Source organism: Zea mays, chromosome 9 (genome assembly GCF_902167145.1).
Source record: "Zea mays cultivar B73 chromosome 9, Zm-B73-REFERENCE-NAM-5.0, whole genome shotgun sequence".
Classification (NCBI taxonomy): Eukaryota; Viridiplantae; Streptophyta; class Magnoliopsida; order Poales; family Poaceae; genus Zea; species Zea mays.
This window is the reverse complement of record NC_050104.1, coordinates 46039219-46045947: the sequence shown is the minus strand read 5'-3', so window position 1 is coordinate 46045947 and position 6729 is coordinate 46039219.

Genomic DNA, 6729 nt, shown 5'->3' with positions numbered 1-6729 from the left:
CGAAATTTGTTTGGGGATTGAGTTTGGGAAGTCGTCAATCCGGCGAGGGCCGAGTGAATCGGGGTATGGCGTTCGTGAGGGCCGGATTCACGCTCTCCGGCGAGGGCGCCGTCGTTCGGGTGTGCTGGCGCGGCCCTGTAGTGCGCCGGGGAGGGAAGAAGACGCCTCTGCCGTTTGATCTGAACGGACGATAGAGATTAGATGTGGCTCACCCATTCGGCTTGGGCGACTACTATCCGTCCGATCAAGATCGGATGATGGACATCGCTTTAGGATTCATTAAACCGGCGCCGTCCGATCGTTGATCCAATGATCAGCGGTGCATACCTGTTCGCATAGGGATAGGATCTAATCCTATGCGTCAATCTCTAATCGGACGATCCCAGGCGCTGCATACCCCTTCGCCGTGTACATTTATTAAAGAGCCCCTCTGTTTTCGGAAAACCAACCCGCAGTCCTCGGGAACTATACTCTGTGTCTTAGGGAACTTACACGGAGAACCCTGTTGTTTTCTATAATTTAGGCCCAGTCCAGAGCTGTTTTAAATTGATTAAATAAATTGGAAATTGGATTTTTAATATGAAAATAAACCCTAGAACTTGTGTAAATCATAGAAAATCCATTTTTAGTCAAAATTGATCCATTCCAATTTCTAAAATTTTGTAATATTATTCTCTATCACTTAGAGTCTCAGTTTTGACATGAAAACAGTAAGAAAAATGATTTCTCATTTAATCATATTTCAAGCACATTAAACCTTAGGAAATTCATATCTTAAAATCTATAACTCCAAAAAATATGATTCCTGTTCCTAGGATTTCATTTTAATGTGTAGATTATTACTGTGTATTTTGTTTACATGTTTGGTGTGATATTATTTTCTCTATATATTGTGCTTGTTTGTATTGCTACGACTAGCAGTGAGATCACGAGGATTTGAAGAATCACCCTGGTAACTGGAATCTCAAGTGCCAGGCAAGTTGTGCCCTTGACCACTTTTTACCCAATAATGTTCTTTAATATCATTTATTCATGCATATGTTAATTTTGATGGGACCCAATAGGTTACCCTAGATTGTTTATCTCATTACCTTGTTTACCCCTAAATCACTTGGGTAGTTTGCTATTGCTTTACATGGATTTGGGATAATTATTTATCATATCTATGTTCCAGTTATTTTGTTATTCTATTTACGTTCATGTCAAGATCATTAATGTTAATTGGAACATAGAGCTTAACTTGAGAAACACGTGCCACCACAAGGGTTTATGGACGCCCTTGGCTGATTAATTAGGAAAGCTAGTGAAGGACTACCTTACCCGAAAGGGGCAAGGGCAGTAGGGGAGTGGTCAGTGTAGGGAGGTCCTTGGTTGATTTTGCTGCGATGGCGGTCAGGCAAGAACCCTGCATTGGAGCTTCCTATAAACTGTAGCGGGTTTTCTGAAGCTAGTGGAACTTTGTAAAGGCCTCGTAGTGTTACCCTGCCTCGCCTCCTCGGTAGAGGTGTATGGGAAGTCGCGATCCCTTGGCAGATGGGTAACATGACTTGTGGGTAAAGGGTACCACCTCTGCAGAGTGTAAAACTGGTATACTAGCCGAGCTCACGGTCATGAGCAGCTCAGGACTCTCTGATGATTAAATTATGGAACTAAATTCAATTTGTCATATGCATTGCATCGCAGGTGATGTTGTTACTTTTGTTCTACTACTTAATTGGGTTGGTATTTACTTATACTTAGTAATTGCTAATAAAATTTTGACCAACTTTAAAAGCAATGCTCAGCTCTAACCATCCTCTTTGGTAAGCCTCACACTTCACGTGAGCTCCCACCTTTGGCGAGTTCATGCACATTATTCCCCACAACTTGTTGAGCGATGAACGTATGTGAGCTCACTCTTGCTGTCTCACACCCCCCACAGGTCAAGAACAGGTACCGCAGGACGAGGCGCATGGAGGATGCTGTGATGAGTTCGTGAGAGGTCTAGGCCGTCGTCTCCCAGTCAACTTTGGGTTGCTGGACCGTTGTCTCCTTATAATGTAATTATTTATTTATTTTGTACAAAACTCCTATTATATAGTAAAGATGTGACATTCGATCCTGTGCCATGATTCATCATATGTGTGAGACTTGGTCCCAGCACACCTGATGATTATGTTCGCGCCCGGGTCTTGGTGCCCAGAAAACCCGGGTGTGACAGAAGTGGTATCAGAGGAATGTTGACTGTAGGACGCAACCTAGATAAAACTGGACAACCAATATTTACTTACCTCTGCTACTCTGATTCTTTCTAAACTTTCCTTAATCTTTTCTCATCTATTTCCGCTTTACTCTGATTATTCTTACCTTTTCTTTCTAAAGACAAATGTGGATTTCACACTTTGAAATCCTATGCCTAAAGTGACTTTAGGACTAGGAGACCTAACCTTAGGAACAAAAAAAACAAAACTATTTTTATAGATATCTTTGAATTTGAATGTTTTGTTCTTATGATACTTGTCTGATTTGGATCTTTGATTGAGTGTGATGAGTTGTGGAGTAATGTCCACAATTACATCTACATATACATATAGAAAAAAAATGCTTATAAAAATAACTAGACAAACTAGATTATCCCTCATTAAAGTATCTAGCCTAACAATATCCATCTTATCTTAAAATATTATATCCTACACTCATAGATCCATCTTATCCTAAAAAATATTATTCTTATCTTGAAAAGGGTCTTATGACATCCTAATAGATCTAACTGACCTCAAAAGATTCTACCTTGTCCTTATGGATTCATCTTACCCTAATAAGCATATTTACCCCACACTAGTAACAACCAGGATCTAATCCAAAATAATGAGATCTTAACTAGTATAATCTAGTCATATCCAATCTAATGTCGATCCTATCTAATCTTATATGATCTAATCTAGTGTGAGTTACTTAATGCTGGTACAAAGGATAAGGCCATACTTCTAATTCACTTACGCCTAAATTGGTGACTTAGATCAACTCAGCCATACCCAACAACTTGACCTACATGATAGGTTACATAACCTATCCCACCCGTCTAGAAGCAAACGACCAAACCAGATTCTGACTAACATCATTAAACTCAGCCATCTACTAAACCAGCTGCTCTACCTACGTGTTACATACAGATCTATCTTAACCAAGACACCAATACAAAGAAGATCAACCTCATCAAGGAAAGGATAAGAGTCACCGTCAAGGAAGGTAATCGTCAAGGATAAAAGTCAAACCAGATCTCTAGATGCATCAAGATCCACCATCCGGGATAGAAGTTTTTCTTGCCTAACCTTCTCTTATCCTAAGCTTTTCTAAATCTTACTTATTTGCTAAAACATAATATGTGCATGTTTTCTAGCCACACTTGCTAATGAAGAGAAACTTTTGGGAGCATTAAAACTAATTGAAAACAAAACGTTAAAAAAAACTTTCTATATCCCTTTCTTGCAAATCTCGAGGACAAGATTATTTTTAAGGGGGGTAGAATTTGTAATACCCACTTTGTAAGAAAATCTAAAAGTAGAAATTATATTCCTTTATATACATGTGTGCCATCTCTATTTATCATTTCATGCGAACACCTCATAAAAAATAAAGGATTAATAGAAGTCATTAAATAGTGCATCATGCTGAGGTTTATTTTGTGTGCATTTTGTGACGATATAAAAATAATGTAAAAAGAAATATATTAAAAATCCAAATTTGGAGATTCAACCCTAATTTACAATTTGGAGATTTAAGAAAATAAGGAAAATGCAAATAAGTATAAATTGTGCCTACCTTACTTAAAAAAAAGCAAACACACGACCATAGTTTTCTTCTCTTTCGTTTATTCTCTAGCCACAAATGACATCGGCTGAACTCTACATACCACGTAATCAAGCAAATCTCATGCACGCATACGTATCTGATCTCACCCAGTCGTAAGGACAGTCGCTCGCCTAGAATCCAATAACAGGTAGGGCCATGCTTCAGTACGCTCGCTGCACTCACGTCTCGTATGGAGTTGCTGGCGGGTGGGCCTGAGGACAGCTCCATCTCTGTGTGCCGAGCCCAATCGGAATCAGTAGGTTGTTGTAACCGCCTTGCCAGGCATATCTGCTCCGAGAACTCGTCCGTGCAGATCGTTGATTGCGCCGGGAATCTCTGGGGTTCTGTTGAGGCCTGGACTCTTTCCATTTCCAAATATAAAACCAACAAGACTACGACCCCTCGCCACCAGCCGTTGGGCAGATTCCTGAGGGAACCAAACACCATAACCACGCAAGGACAGAGAACTTGGTAGCCGCCGAGAGCCACAGCGGCTACTCCGCCCGCGTGCCATCGAAGGGCTTTAACCGAAAAGCTGGGGTGCGCAGGATCGTGCCGGCATTAGAGAGCATGGAGTGGACCACCGGTTCAGCACCGTCATGGATTCAACGCTGGGATATTCCTCCACCGCGAGACCGCGTAGCACCATGGGCTGAGAACTGCACCCCAATTCCAACGGTAAGGAACACCTCGTACTAATTTCTTTTCCCGTCACTTCTTCGTGTTGCGCTAGTAGCTGTGGGGAATGGGCGCTCGGAAGAATGATGGTGCTCGCTCCGGCAAGTTGCGCAGTCCCGCCAGTTTGATGGGGAGCGGCTGTATTGAGTGGAAGCGTGTGGTCCTTCAGGTCGCGTGGCTGATATACTGCCGTCGTGATCTGTGCGCCGTGGACCGTTTCCTGTGCTCGATGTCGGCCGAAATTTGTTTGGGGATTGAGTTTGGGAAGTCGTCAATCCGGCGAGGGCCGAGTGAATCGGGGTATGGCGTTCGTGAGGGCCGGATTCACGCTCTCCGGCGAGGGCGCCGTCGTTCGGGTGTGCTGGCGCGGCCCTGTAGTGCGCCGGGGGGGAAGAAGGCGCCTCTGCCGTTTGATCTGAACGGACGATAGAGATTAGATGTGGCTCACCCATTCGGCTTGGGCGACTACTATCCGTCCGATCAAGATCGGATGATGGACATCGCTTTAGGATTCATTAAACCGGCGCCATCCGATCGTTGATCCAATGATCAGCGGTGCATACCTGTTCGCATAGGGAGAGGATCTAATCCTATGCGTCAATCTCTAATCGGACGATCCCAGGCGCTGCATACCCCTTCGCCGTGTACATTTATTAAAGAGCCCCTCTGTTTTCGGAAAACCAACCCGCAGTCCTCGGGAACTATACTCTGTGTCTTAGGGAATTTACACGGAGAACCCTGCTATTTTCTATAATTTAGGCCCAGTCCAGAGCTGTATTAAATTGATTAAATGAATTGGAAATTGGATTTTTAATATGAAAATAAACCCTAGAACTTGTGTAAATCATAGAAAATCCATTTTTAGTCAAAATTGATCCATTCCAATTTCTAAAATTTTGTAATATTATTCTCTATCACTTAGAGTCTCAGTTTTGACATGAAAACAGTAAGAAAAATGATTTCTCATTTAATCATATTTCAAGCACATTAAACCTTAGGAAATTCATATCTTAAAATCTATAACTCCAAAAAATATGATTCCTGTTCCTAGGATTTCATTTTAATGTGTAGATTATTACTGTGTATTTTGTTTACATGTTTGGTGTGATGTTAATTTTCTCTATATATTGTGCTTGTTTGTATTGCTACGACTAGCAGTGAGATCACGAGGATTTAAAGAATCACCCTGGTAACTGAAATCTCAAGTGCCAGGCAAGTTGTGCCCTTGACCACTTTTTACCCAATAATGTTCTTTAATATCATTTATTCATGCATATGTTAATTTTGATGGGACCCAATAGGTTACCCTAGATTGTTTATCTCATTACCTTGTTTACCCCTGAATCACTTGGGTAGTTTGCTATTGCTTTACATGGATTTGGGATAATTATTTATCATATCTATGTTCCAGTTATTTTGTTATTCTATTTATGTTCATGTCAAGATCATTAATGTTAATTGGAACATAGAGCTTAACTTGAGAAACACGTGCCACCACAAGGGTTTATGGACGCCCTTGGCTGATTAATTAGGAAAGCTAGTGGAGGACTACCTTACCCGAAAGGGGCAAGGGCAGTAGGGGAGTGGTCAGTGTAGGGAGGTCCTTGGTTGATTTTGCTGCGATGGCGGTCAGGCAAGAACCCTGCATTGGAGCTTCCTATAAACTGTAGCGGGTTTTCTGAAGCTAGTGGAACTTTGTAAAGGCCTCGTAGTGTTACCCTGCCTCGCCTCCTCGGTAGAGGTGTATGGGAAGTCGCGATCCCTTGGCAGATGGGTAACATGACTTGTGGGTAAAGGGTACCACCTCTGCAGAGTGTAAAACTGGTATACTAGCCGAGCTCACGGTCATGAGCAGCTCAGGACTCTCTGATGATTAAATTATGGAACTAAATTCAATTTGTCATATGCATTGCATCACAGGTGATGTTGTTACTTTTGTTCTACTACTTAATTGGGTTGGTATTTACTTATACTTAGTAATTGCTAATAAAATTTTGACCAACTTTAAAAGCAATGCTCAGCTCTAACCATCCTCTTTGGTAAGCCTCACACTTCACGTGAGCTCCCACCTTTGGCGAGTTCATGCACATTATTCCCCACAACTTGTTGAGCGATGAACGTATGTGAGCTCACTCTTGCTGTCTCACACCCCCCACAGGTCAAGAACAGGTACCGCAGGACGAGGCACATGGAGGATGCTGTGATGAGTTCGTGAGAGGT